This window comes from Doryrhamphus excisus, linkage group LG10, assembly GCF_037039965.1.
Source record: "Doryrhamphus excisus strain RoL-2023G ecotype Guam linkage group LG10, RoL_Dexc_Guam_v1.1, whole genome shotgun sequence".
NCBI lineage: Eukaryota > Metazoa > Chordata > Actinopteri > Syngnathiformes > Syngnathidae > Doryrhamphus > Doryrhamphus excisus.
Genome location: NC_136366.1, coordinates 3,610,862 through 3,624,268, shown reverse-complemented (window position 1 = coordinate 3,624,268; position 13,407 = coordinate 3,610,862). Strand labels below are relative to the sequence as shown.

The window sequence follows — 13,407 nt, the reverse complement described above, 5'->3', positions numbered from 1 at the left end:
GTACACACACAGTCATAGACCAGAGGGTACCCCAGACCACCAGAAAAAATTTGGGGCCGATCCGACCATGTGGAAGGAAGTTACGGCTATATACATTTTCACCAGTTGGTGGCGCTATAGAGTCTATGTACACACACAGTCATAGACCAGAGGGTACCCCAAACCACCAGAAAAAATTTGGGCCCGATCCGACCATGTGGAAGGAAGTTACGGCTATATACATTTCTACCAGTTGGAGGCGTTATAGAGTCTATGTACACACAGCATAACAGACCAGAGATTGACCCAACACACCAAAAAAAATTTCAAGACAATCTGACCATGAATCAGGAAGTTACGGCAGATATACATTTCCACCAGTTGGTGGCGCTATACAGTCTATGTACACACACAGTCATAGACCAGAGGGTACCCCAAACCACCAGAAAAAAATTGGGGCTGATCCGACCATGTGGAAGGAAGTTACGGCTATATACATTTCCACCAGTTGGTGGCGCTATACTGTCTATGTACACACACAGACATAGACCAGAGGGTACCCCAGACCACCAGAAAAAATTGTGGCCCGATCCGACCATGTGGAAGGAAGTTGCGGCTATATACATTTCCACCAGTTGGTGGCGCTATAGAGTCCATGTACACACAGTATAACAGACCAGAGATTGACCCAACACACCAAAAAAAATTTCAAGACAATCTGACCATGAATCAGGAAGTTACGGCAGATATACATTTCCACCAGTTGGTGGCGCTGTGTTTTGAACATGGCTTCTGGAGCGTTAGGTGCGTCCTGTCATGATAGACGTCTCCACCGAAAATCATAGTGATACGTGTAACGGGTGGCGAGGGATAATGAATTGAAACTTCTAGGTGGCGCTAGTGTGTCAATTTAGATTGGTGTCACATGGGAGCACCACCAGGGCGCTCAGGCCTGGATTAAGGCCTGACGTGTAAGATTTCAGCAGCATGTGACCTTCTGCGGGCAAAATATGAGCCTTTGATGGTCAATGGCGAAGGATGACCATTCGCCGTGGCCACGCCCACCACATGTGCTTTACACACATCATAGTCCATCGACTGACATCATCAGTCTGTCAGTCAAACTGTGTATTGACTTTGATGTACATTGCTTCAAGGCAAGGCCAGACACCAGGCAGGGCCAGATATGAAAAAGGTAAAAGTTTGATGGCGTGCCACGCCCACATCCTAAGGAGCAGCCCAAAATCCTTCGCAATTTAACGTGGGCCATCCGTCTAGTGTCCGTTGATGCAACAACGGACTCATTCGGTCAAACCCCCTAGGAGGAGTTCGTCGAGATACGACCCCTACATCCTCCCCCAAATGGCCGCCGCCACCTAAAATGGCCGACTTCCTGTTGGTTTTAGAACATGGGTTATTGAGACTTTTTTGTGCGTCCTGTCACGAGTGATGTCTCCTCCGAAAATCATGCCGATACGTGCAACGGGAGGCGAGGGATAATTATTTTAAAACTTCTAGGTGGCGCTAGTGAGTCAATTTGGCTTGGTTTCATATGGGGGCCACACCAGGCCGCTCAGGCCTGGATTCTGACCCCCCCTATGAGTTTTCAAGCCCATGCGACCTTTTGCGGGCGAATGATGAGCTTTTCTATGTAAATGGCGAGGCCTGAGCATTCGCCGCCAGGCCACGCCCACCACGTGCGCTTTTCCTGCATCATGGTCCATCAACAGGCTTCACCAGGCTGTCAGGCAGTGACCTTGTGACCCTGATGTTCATCTGATGAATCTCCTGGCAGAAAAGGCCTCATGTAGATGACACGCCTTTAGCCTGTCGCCAATAGGTGGCGCTGCGACGAAATCAGGAAGTGACCTACGGGGACCTTCGGGGCGGGGCCATGATCACATGTACCAAGTATGATGAAGATCTGACCACGTGGAGCCAAGTTATTCACGTCTACAGTTACGCTCAGCGTGCAAGGGCCGGACATATGAAAATGGGCAAAATTTGGGGGCGTGCCACGCCCACATCGTATGGAATATCCCAAAATCCTTCGCAATTTAACGTCGGCCATCCGTCTAGTGTCCGTTGATGCAACAACGGACTCATTTGGTCAAACCCCCTAGGAGGAGTTCGTCGAGATACGACCCCAACTTCTGGCACGAAAAAGGCCGCTGCCATCCAAAATGGCCGACTTCCTGTTCGTTTTCCAATATGGGTTCTTGAGACTTTTTGGTCCGTCCTGTCACGATAGACGTCTCCACCAAGTTTCGTGACGATAGGTGAAACTGGTGGCGGGGGCCAATTTTTTCAAAAATTAAAGGTGGCGCTAGAGAGTCAATTTTGGAACATTGTTTTCGGGACCCCCACCAGATCGAAATTTTCGCCAGACCTGACGCGCTTGCAAAATTTGGTGAGTTTTCGGGCATGTTAAGGCCCTCAAAATGGCCGTCCTTTCGTCAGAATAATAATAAAAAAAAAAATAATAATAATAATAAAAAACGGAACGATTACAATAGGGCTTTCGCACTGGTCAGTGCTCGAGCCCTAATAATTAAAACTGCAAGCAGTGATGAGCGGGCTCGAGCACCCCGACGCGGTCGGGGGTACGCGCGGGTCGGGGGTATGCGCGGGTCGGGGGTACGCACGGGTCGGGGGTGCGCGCGCGACCGGATGGGCGCGCGGACGCGCCGTACAAAAAATCGCGGCGATGGGATAAGCGATAAGGGAGTCACGGCACTTGCAATTTTCCGCCAGGAGGGGGCGACACCGGCGGCGAGGCGGGTGCGCGGTCACGTCCCGTCCGACGCCCCGAACCGCCGTAAAAAAATTCACGACGATCAGACCGCGCGGTAGGTACTTGCGGTGGATATACGTTTCCACCAGTTGGTGGCGCTATACAGTCTATGTACACAGACAGTCATAGACCAGAGGGTACCCCGAACCACCAGAAAAAAATTCGAGCAGATCCGACCATGTGGGAGGAAGTTACGGCAGATATACATTTCCACCAGTTGGTGGCGCTATAGAGTGTATGTACACACACAGTCATAGACCAGAGGGTACCCCAAACCACCAGAAAAAATTTGGGCCCGATCCGACCATGTGGAAGGAAGTTACGGCTATATACATTTCCACCAGTTGGTGGCGCTATAGAGTCTATGTACACACAGCATAACAGACCAGAGATTGACCCAACACACTAAAAAAAATTTCAAGACAATCTGACCATGAATCAGGAAGTTACGGCAGATATACATTTCCACCAGTTGGTGGCGCTATAGCGTATGTACACACACAGTCATAGACCAGAGGGTACCCCAGACCACCAGAAAAAATTTGGGGCCGATCCGACCATGTGGAAGGAAGTTACGGCTATATACATTTTCACCAGTTGGTGGCGCTATAGAGACTATGTACACACACAGTCATAGACCAGAGGGTACCCCAAACCACCAGAAAAAAGTTGGGGCCGATCCGACCATGTGGAAGGAAGTTACGGCTATATACATTTTCACCAGTTGGTGGCGCTATAGAGTCTATGTACACACACAGTCATAGACCAGAGGGTACCCCAAACCACCAGAAAAAATTTGGGCTTGATCCGACCATGTGGAAGGAAGTTACGGCTATATACATTTCCACCAGTTGGTGGCGCTATACTGTCTATGTACACACACAGACATAGACCAGAGGGCACCCCAGACCACAAGAAAAATTTGTGGCCTGATCCGACCATGTGGAAGGAAGTTACGGCTATATACATTTCCACCAGTTGGTGGCGCTATACAGTGTATGTACACACACAGTCATAGACCAGAGGGTACCCCAAACCACCAGAAAAAATTTGGGCTTGATCCGACCATGTGGAAGGAAGTTACGGCTATATACATTTCCACCAGTTGGTGGCGCTATACAGTGTATGTACACACACAGTCATAGACCAGAGGGTACCCCAAACCACCAGAAAAAATTTGGGCTTGATCCGACCATGTGGAAGGAAGTTACGGCTATATACATTTCCACCAGTTGGTGGCGCTATACAGTCTATGTACACACACAGAGATAGACCAGAGGGTACCCCAGACCACCAGAAAAATTTGTGGCCTGATCCGACCATGTGGAAGGAAGTTACGGCTATATACATTTCCACCAGTTGGTGGCGCTATAGAGTCTATGTACACACACAGTCATAGACCAGAGGGTACCCCAAACCACCAGAAAAAATTTGGGCTTGATCCGACCATGTGGAAGGAAGTTACGGCTATATACATTTCCACCAGTTGGTGGCGCTATACTGTCTATGTACACACACAGACATAGACCAGAGGGTACCCCAAACCACCAGAAAAATTTGTGGCCCGATCCGACCATGTGGAAGGAAGTTACGGCTATATACATTTCCACCAGTTGGTGGCGCTATACAGTCTATGTACACACACAGTCATAGACCAGAGGGTACCCCAAACCACCAGAAAATTTTGTGGCCTGATCCGACCATGTGGAAGGAAGTTACGGCTATATACATTTCCACCAGTTGGTGGCGCTATACAGTGTATGTACACACACAGTCATAGACCAGAGGGTACCCCAGACCACCAGAAAAAATTGTGGCCTGATCCGACCATGTGGAAGGAAGTTACGGCTATATACATTTCCACCAGTTGGTGGCGCTATACAGTCTATGTACACACACAGTCATAGACCAGAGGGTACCCCAAACCACCAGAAAAAATTTGGGCTTGATCCGACCATGTGGAAGGAAGTTACGGCTATATACATTTCCACCAGTTGGTGGCGCTATACTGTCTATGAACACACACAGACATAGACCAGAGGGTACCCCAGACCACCAGAAAAATTTGTGGCCCGATCCGACCATGTGGAAGGAAGTTACGGCTATATACATTTCCACCAGTTGGTGGCGCTATACAGTGTATGTACACACACAGTCATAGACCAGAGGGTACCCCAAACCACCAGAAAAAATTTGGGCTTGATCCGACCATGTGGAAGGAAGTTACGGCTATATACATTTCCACCAGTTGGTGGCGCTATACTGTCTATGTACACACACAGACATAGACCAGAGGGTACCCCAGACCACCAGAGAAATTTGTGGCCTGGTCCGACCATGTGGAAGGAAGTTACGGCTATATACATTTCCACCAGTTGGTGGCGCTATACAGTCTATGTACACACACAGTCATAGACCAGAGGGTACCCCAAACCACCAGAAAAAATTTGGGCTTGATCCGACCATGTGGATGGAAGTTACGGCTATATACATTTCCACCAGTTGGTGGCGCTATACTGTCTATGTACACACACAGTCATAGAACAGAGGGTACCCCAAACCACCAGAAAAAATTTGGGCTTGATCCGACCATGTGGAAGGAAGTTACGGCTATATACATTTCCACCAGTTGGTGGCGCTATAGAGTTTATGTACACACAGTATAACAGACCAGAGATTGACCCAACACACCAAAAAAAATTTCAAGACAATCTGACCATGAATCAGGAAGTTACGGCAGATATACATTTCCACCAGTTGGTGGCGCTGTGTTTTGAACATGGCTTCTGGAGCGTTAGGTGCGTCCTGTCATGATAGACGTCTCCACCGAAAATCATAGTGATACGTGTAACGGGTGGCGAGGGATAATGAATTGAAACTTCTAGGTGGCGCTAGTGTGTCAATTTAGATTGGTGTCACATGGGAGCACCACCAGGGCGCTCAGGCCTGGATTAAGGCCTGACGTGTAAGATTTCAGCAGCATGTGACCTTCTGCAGGCAAAATATGAGCCTTCGATGGTCAATGGCGAAGGATGACCATTCGCCGTGGCCACGCCCCCCACATGTGCTTTACACACATCATAGTCCATCAACTGACTTCATCAGTCTGTCAGTCAAACTGTGTATTGACTTTGATGTACATTGCTTCAAGGCAAGGCCAGACACCAGGCAGGGCCAGATATGAAAAAGGTAAAAGTTTGGTGGCGTGCCACGCCCACATCCTAAGGAGCAGCCCAAAATCCTTCGCAATTTAACGTGGGCCATCCGTCTAGTGTTCGTTGATGCTACAACGGACTCATTCGGTCAAACCCCCTAGGAGGAGTTCGTCGAGATACGACCCCTACATCTTCCCCCAAATGGCCGCCGCCACCTAAAATGGCCGACTTCCTGTTGGTTTTTGAACATGGGTTCTTGAGACTTTTTTGTGCGTCCTGTCACGAGTGATGTCTCCTCCGAAAATCATGCCCATACGTGCAACGGGAGGCGAGGGATAATTATTTTAAAACTTCTAGGTGGCGCTAGTGAGTCAATTTGGCTTGGTTTCATATGGGGGCCACACCAGGCCGCTCAGGCCTGGATTCTGACCCCCCCTATGAGTTTTCAAGCCCATGCGACCTTTTGCGGGCGAATGATGACCTTTTCTATGTAAATGGCGAGGCCTGAGCATTCGCCGCCAGGCCACGCCCACCACGTGCGCTTTTCCTGCATCATGGTCCATCAACAGGCTTCACCAGGCTGTCAGGCAGTGACCTTGTGACCCTGATGTTCATCTGATGAATCTCCTGGCAGAAAAGGCCTCATGTAGATGACACGCCTTTAGCCTGTCGCCAATAGGTGGCGCTGCGACGAAATCAGGAAGTGACCTACGGGGACCTTCGGGGCGGGGCCATGATCACATGTACCAAGTATGATGAAGATCTGACCACGTGGAGCCAAGTTATTCACGTCTACAGTTACGCTCAGCGTGCAAGGCCCGGACATATGAAAATGGGCAAAATTTGGGGGCGTGCCACGCCCACATCGTATGGAATATCCCAAAATCCTTCGCAATTTAACGTCGGCCATCCGTCTAGTGTCCGTTGATGCAACAACGGACTCATTTGGTCAAACCCCCTAGGAGGAGTTCGTCGAGATACGACCCCAACTTCTGGCACGAAAAAGGCCGCCGCCATCCAAAATGGCCGACTTCCTGTTCGTTTTCCAATATGGGTTCTTGAGACTTTTTGGTCCGTCCTGTCACGATAGACGTCTCCACCAAGTTTCGTGACGATAGGTGAAACTGGTGGCGGGGGCCAATTTTTTTTAAATTTCAAGGTGGCGCTAGAGAGCCAATTTTCGAACATGATATTTGAAACCCATAAAATATCAAATTTTTCGCCAGACCTGATGCGCTCGCCAAATTTGGTGAGTTTTCGGGCATGTTAAGGCCCTCAAAATGGCGCTCATTTTGGGAGAAGAAGAATAATAATAATAAACGGAACGATTACAATAGGGCTTTCGCACTGGTCAGTGCTCGAGCCCTAATAATTAAAACTGCAAGCAGTGATGAGCGGGCTCGAGCACCCCGACGCGCTCGGGGGTACGCGCGGGTCGGGGGTACGCGCGGGTCGGGGTCGCGCGCGCGACCGGATGGGCGCGCGGACGCGCCGTACGAAAAACCGCGGCGAGCGGATAAGCGGTAAGGGAGTCACGGCACTTGCAATTTTCCGCCAGGAGGGGGCGACAGCGGCGGCGAGGCGGGTGCGCGGTCACGTCCCGTCCGACGCCGCGAACCGCCATAAAAAAATTCACGACGATCGGACCGCGCGGTAGGTCCTTGCGGCGGATATACGTTTCCGCCTGTGGGTGGCGCTATAGAGTGTATGCGCCCACACGGTAACGGACCGGAGGGTACCCCGAACCAACAGAAAAAATTAGGGGCCGATCCGACCGTGCGTAAGGAAGTTACGGCAGATATACCTTTCCACCAGTTGGTGGCGCTATACAGTCTATGTACACACACTGTCATAGACCAGAGGGTACCCCAGACCACCAGAAAAAATTTGGGCCTGATCCGACCATGTGGAAGGAAGTTACGGCTATATACATTTCCACCAGTTGGTGGCGCTATACAGTCTATGTACACACACAGTCATAGACCAGAGGGTACCCCAGACCACCAGAAAAATTTGTAGGCTGATCCGACCATGTGGAAGGAAGTTACGGCTATATACATTTCCACCAGTTGGTGGCGCTATAGAGTCTATGTACACACAGTATAACAGACCAGAGATTGACCCAACACACCAAAAAAAATTTCAAGACAATCTGACCATGAATCAGGAAGTTACGGCAGATATACATGTCCACCAGTTGGTGGCGCTGTGTTTTGAACATGGCTTCTGGAGCGTTAAGTGCGTCCTGTCTTGATAGACGTCTCCACCGAAAATCATAGTGATACGTGTAACGGGTGGCGAGGGATAATGAATTGAAACTTCTAGGTGGCGCTAGTGTGTCAATTTAGATTGGTGTCACATGGGAGCACCACCAGGGCGCTCAGGCCTGGATTAAGGACTCACGTTTAAGATTTCAGCAGCCTGTGACCTTCTGCAGGCAAATGATGATCTTTTGATGGTCAATGGCGAAGGCTGACCATTCGCCGTGGCCACGCCCCCCACATGTGCTTTACACACATCACAGTCCATCGACTGACATCATCAGTCTGTCAGTCAAACTGTGTATTGACTTTGATGTACATTGCTTCAAGGCAAGGCCAGACACCAGGCAGGGCCAGATATGAAATGGTCAAAGTTTGGTGGCGTGCCACGCCCACATCCTATGGAGCGGCCCAAAATCCTTCGCAATTTAACGTGGGCCATCCGTCTAGTGTCCGTTGATGCAACAACGGACTCATTCGGTCAAACCCCCTAGGAGGAGTTCGTCGAGATACGACCCATACATCCGCCCCCAAATGGCCGCCGCCACCTAAAATGGCCGACTTCCTGTTGGTTTTAGAACATGGGTTCTTGAGACTTTTTTTGTGCGTCCTGTCACGAGTGATGTCTCCTCCGAAAATCATGCCGATACGTGCAACGGGAGGCGAGGGATAATTATTTTAAAACTTGTAGGTGGCGCTAGTGAGTCAATTTGGCTTAGTTTCATATGGGGGCCACACCAGGCCGCTCAGGCCTGGATTCTGACCCCCTCTATGAGCTTTCAAGCCCATGCGACCTTTTGCGGGCGAATGATGACCTTTTCTATGTAAATGGAGAGGTGTGAGCATTCGCCGCCAGGCCACGCCCACCACGTTCGCTTTTCCTGCATCATGGTCCATCAACAGGCTTCACCAGGCTGTCAGGCAGTGACCTTGTGACCCTGATGTTCATCTGATGAATCTCCTGGCAGAAAAGGGCTCATGTAGATGACACGCCTTTAGCCTGTCGCCAATAGGTGGCGCTGCGACGAAATCAGGAAGTGACCTACGGGGACCTTCGGGGCGGGGCCATGATCACATGTACCAAGTATGATGAAGATCTGACCACGTGGAGCCAAGTTATTCACGTCTACAGTTACGCTCAGCGTGCAAGGCCCGGACATATGAAAATGGGCAAAATTTGGGGGCGTGCCACGCCCACATCGTATGGAATATCCCAAAATCCTTCGCAATTTAACGTCGGCCATCCGTCTAGTGTCCGTTGATGCAACAACGGACTCATTCGGTCAAACCCCCTAGGAGGAGTTCGTCGAGATACGACCCATACTTCCGCCCCCAAATGGCCGGCGCCACCTAAAATGGCCGACTTCCTGTTGGTTTTAGAACATGGGTTCTTGAGACTTTTTTGTGCGTCCTGTCACGAGTGATGTCTCCTCCGAAAATCATGCCGATACGTGCAACGGGAGGCGAGGGATAATTATTTTAAAACTTGTAGGTGGCGCTAGTGAGTCAATTTGGCTTAGTTTCATATGGGGGCCACACCAGGCCGCTCAGGCCTGGATTCTGACCCCCCCTATGAGCTTTCAAGCCCATGCGACCTTTTGCGGGCGAATGATGACCTTTTCTATGTAAATGGCGAGGTCTGAGCATTCGCCGCCAGGCCACGCCCACCACGTTCGCTTTTCCTGCATCATGGTCCATCAACAGGCTTCACCAGGCTGTCAGGCAGTGACCTTGTGACCCTGATGTTCATCTGATGAATCTCCTGGCAGAAAAGGCCTCATGTAGATGACACGCCTTTAGCCTGTCGCCAATAGGTGGCGCTGCGACGAAATCAGGAAGTGACCTACGGGGACCTTCGGGGCGGGGCCATGATCACATGTACCAAGTATGATGAAGATCTGACCACGTGGAGCCAAGTTATTCACGTCTACAGTTACGCTCAGCGTGCAAGGCCCGGACATATGAAAATGGGCAAAATTTGGGGGCGTGCCACGCCCACATCGTATGGAATATCCCAAAATCCTTCGCAATTTAACGTCGGCCATCCGTCTAGTGTCCGTTGATGCTACAACGGACTCATTCGGTCAAACCCCCTAGGAGGAGTTCGTCGAGATACGACCCCAACTTCTGGCCCAAAAACGTCCGCCGCCATCCAAAATGGCCGACTTCCTGTTCGTTTTCCAATATGGGTTCTTGAGACTTTTTGGTCCGGCCTGTCACGATAGACGTCTCCACCGAGTTTCGTGACGATAGGTGAAACTGGTGTCGGGGGCTAATTTTTTTTAAAATTCAAGGTGGCGCTAGAGAGCCAATTTTGGAACATGATATTTGAAACCCATAAAATATAAAATTTTTCGCCAGACCTGATGCGCTCGCCAAATTTGGTGAGTTTTCGGGCATGTTGAGGCCCTCAAAAAGGCCGACGGTTGGCAGAATAATAATAATAATAATAATAATAATTAAAACTGCAAGCAGTGATGAGCGGGCTCGAGCACCCCGACGCGCTCGGGGGTACGCGCGGGTCGGGGGTACGCGCGGGTCGGGGTCGCGCGCGCGACCGGACGGGCGCGCGGACGCGCCGTACGAAAAACCGCCGCGAGCGAATAAGCGGTAAGGGAGTCACGGCACTTGCAATTTTCCACCAGGAGGGGGCGACAGCGGCGGCGAGGCGGGTGCGCGGTCACGTCCCGTCCGATGCCCCGAACCGCCATAAAAAATTTCGCGACGATCGGACCGTGCGGTAGGGACTTGCGGCGTGAAGATACAGTTGATTGAAATGGTTCGAAGCCTCACGGGGTGTCATCTCGCCATCATTATTGGACATAGTCTGAGAAATCTCCATTAGAATTATATAACCTCAGGGTACATCAACATCAAAATGAGCATATGAGCATCTGGCAGAAATTGATGCAGCACATGGCTGAAATGCAGAAAGAATTACATTATCATGACATTAAGACACTTTAATAAACATTAACACATGAAACTTCTATACTTAGGACAGGTAAACCTCACTAACAAAAAATCACTCAGAAAGCATCGTTTTGAATAGTGGCCACCAACAACATTCATTCATTTTCTACCGCTTTGTCCTCACAAGTGCTGGAGCCTATCCCAGCTGTCTACGGGCGAGAGGCGGGGTACACCCTGGACTGGTGGCCAGCCAATCACAGGGCACATATAGATAAACAACCATTCACATTACGGGAGCCAGGCAACAACATTTCAGTGGCAATTTCACTGCTGTGTTATTGTGCAATGACAATAAAGAAAGTTAATGTGTATGTTTACATTCATACCTATGGACAATTTTGGAGTTGCCAATTAACAGCTTGTTTTTGGAATGTGGGAGGAAACTGGAGTACCCACATTCACACATGCACGGGGAGAACATGCAAATTCAACACAGAGATGGCCGAGGGTGGAATTGAACCCTGGTCTCCTAGCTGTTAGGTCTGTGTGCTAACCACTTGACCGCTGTGTTGCTGCCACCAAAAACATACAGGGAGGTAATTCTTCAGTTTTTGAAGTCTTTGAAAGGTTTCCATAAATCCAGATCCAGCAGTACTTTCTGGAACACCATAAAACTGGATGACGGGGTCTTGGGGAACCGCAGGTCTCGTGCATACGGCAGTCCCATCAGATAGTAGCAGGCATGGCTAAGATCCCCAAGAGTGCTGTGGACGGTGCTGCCCTCAATCACTATGCCATCTTTTCTTGAATGCTGGTTGGTCCATCCCCGGCATCCTGCAGACATTGTAAAGACAGCTGTTAGGAGTTCACGTTCAACTTGCACGTCACAAGAGAAGTAGCACGTACTGTCTTTTGTTGTCCACAGTTGCTTTATGGCATACAAAAAGCAGCTCCATCTTTGTGTGCAGTAAAGAAAAAACAACTGTACTGCAGCTGTGCATTTGAGATTACATTTGCTAAAATTTTAAAACCTTGAAAAGCATAAAAAGTACAGTAGTATACCAACCTCAAAGTCCTGGAAAAGGGCACTAGCATCTCCTGCAAGACGGTCAATAAGGCATCGGATGACAACGTCCCTTGTTTGCTCATGTTGGATTCCATCTGCCAAACAGAAAGTGTTTAAAGTAACAAAAAGCAACACTACACATTGAAGCAGTGCTTTGATTTACTAGAAAAACTTAAGTCTCAAACATTTCTATAGAAATTACATGAGAGGGAAGTTTGTAAGTAGTGATGGCAGCAAAAAAAACTCAGACCTAAAATTTTTCCAGGCGCGTGAATATAACTGGATATTGTGGTGCGGTGTGCAAAGGATGTGAGAGATTGAGGCACAGAAAACTAAGGAAGAAAAACCAAAAACTGTTCAAGTGGCTGTATGTAAGATTGTGGCTATTGTGGCTGTTGCTGGAGTGAAATAAAAATATCTGTATTGCAACTAGCAGCAGGAATGAAGCGGCAGTATCTGTTGTCACAGTGATATCTATTCAGGCTTGTGTAGCTTAAGCAGGTAGGATGGACGAGTATTTTGCTTCTTACTCTCAGTCACAGTAACTAAAAGCAGCGGTCATGTCAGTCAGGTGCTGTGCGTGTTATTATTTTACTTTCACCGCCCTGACATTGTGTCTGTGCGCTGTGCACCTGCAGAAGGCTTGTTGTCAGATCTTTATTTCAAATTAACATGTTTTCTTATTTGCTGACGACAGACATATTGTGCAATATTTTGTGTCCTTCGTACATACGTATAGTTCCTTTTAGAAAGACTGGAGGAAAGGATGAGTAATAAATAGGAGGGAGAGATAAATGTTAGCTGTATGATGTGAACAGAGAATGGAGAGAAATGTGAATAAGACAGGTGGAATGATGACTATTGCAGGTAACGTACAAATTGAATAGGTGGAGGATGGTTTTAATACCTGAAGTAGAATGTTCGTCTGTGCTTGAATTCTTGCTCTGACAACGTTTTTCTTCGCTGGAAACAAGGACATCAGTTTTGGTGTCCTTTCGTCTCCCTTCTGGCACCTTCCTCTCCTGAAAGAGGCATATGAAAGAAGAGACAAAAGAATCAGTGACAACAAAAACAGAAGTGCATACTTACGTATAACTGTGAAACATACAGTAGTTGTTTACAGTCCATAATGTGTTTGACACAAAAAATCCAAATACTCACCTGTGAGACATTAAACAAGGTAGGCCACCTGAGCTTCATGTCACTGATGCTCATTTGTATGTCGTATGTTCCTCTATG

At 48.9% G+C, this 13,407-nt stretch overlaps 1 protein-coding gene across 2 annotated transcripts in view; it reads left to right on the top strand.

Moving 5' to 3' along the window:
• The window catches only part of gfra1a (gdnf family receptor alpha 1a), a 201,748-nt gene that overhangs the window by 122,374 nt on the left and 65,967 nt on the right, over positions 1 to 13,407 (top strand). The gene's annotated exons all lie outside the window — the stretch shown is intronic.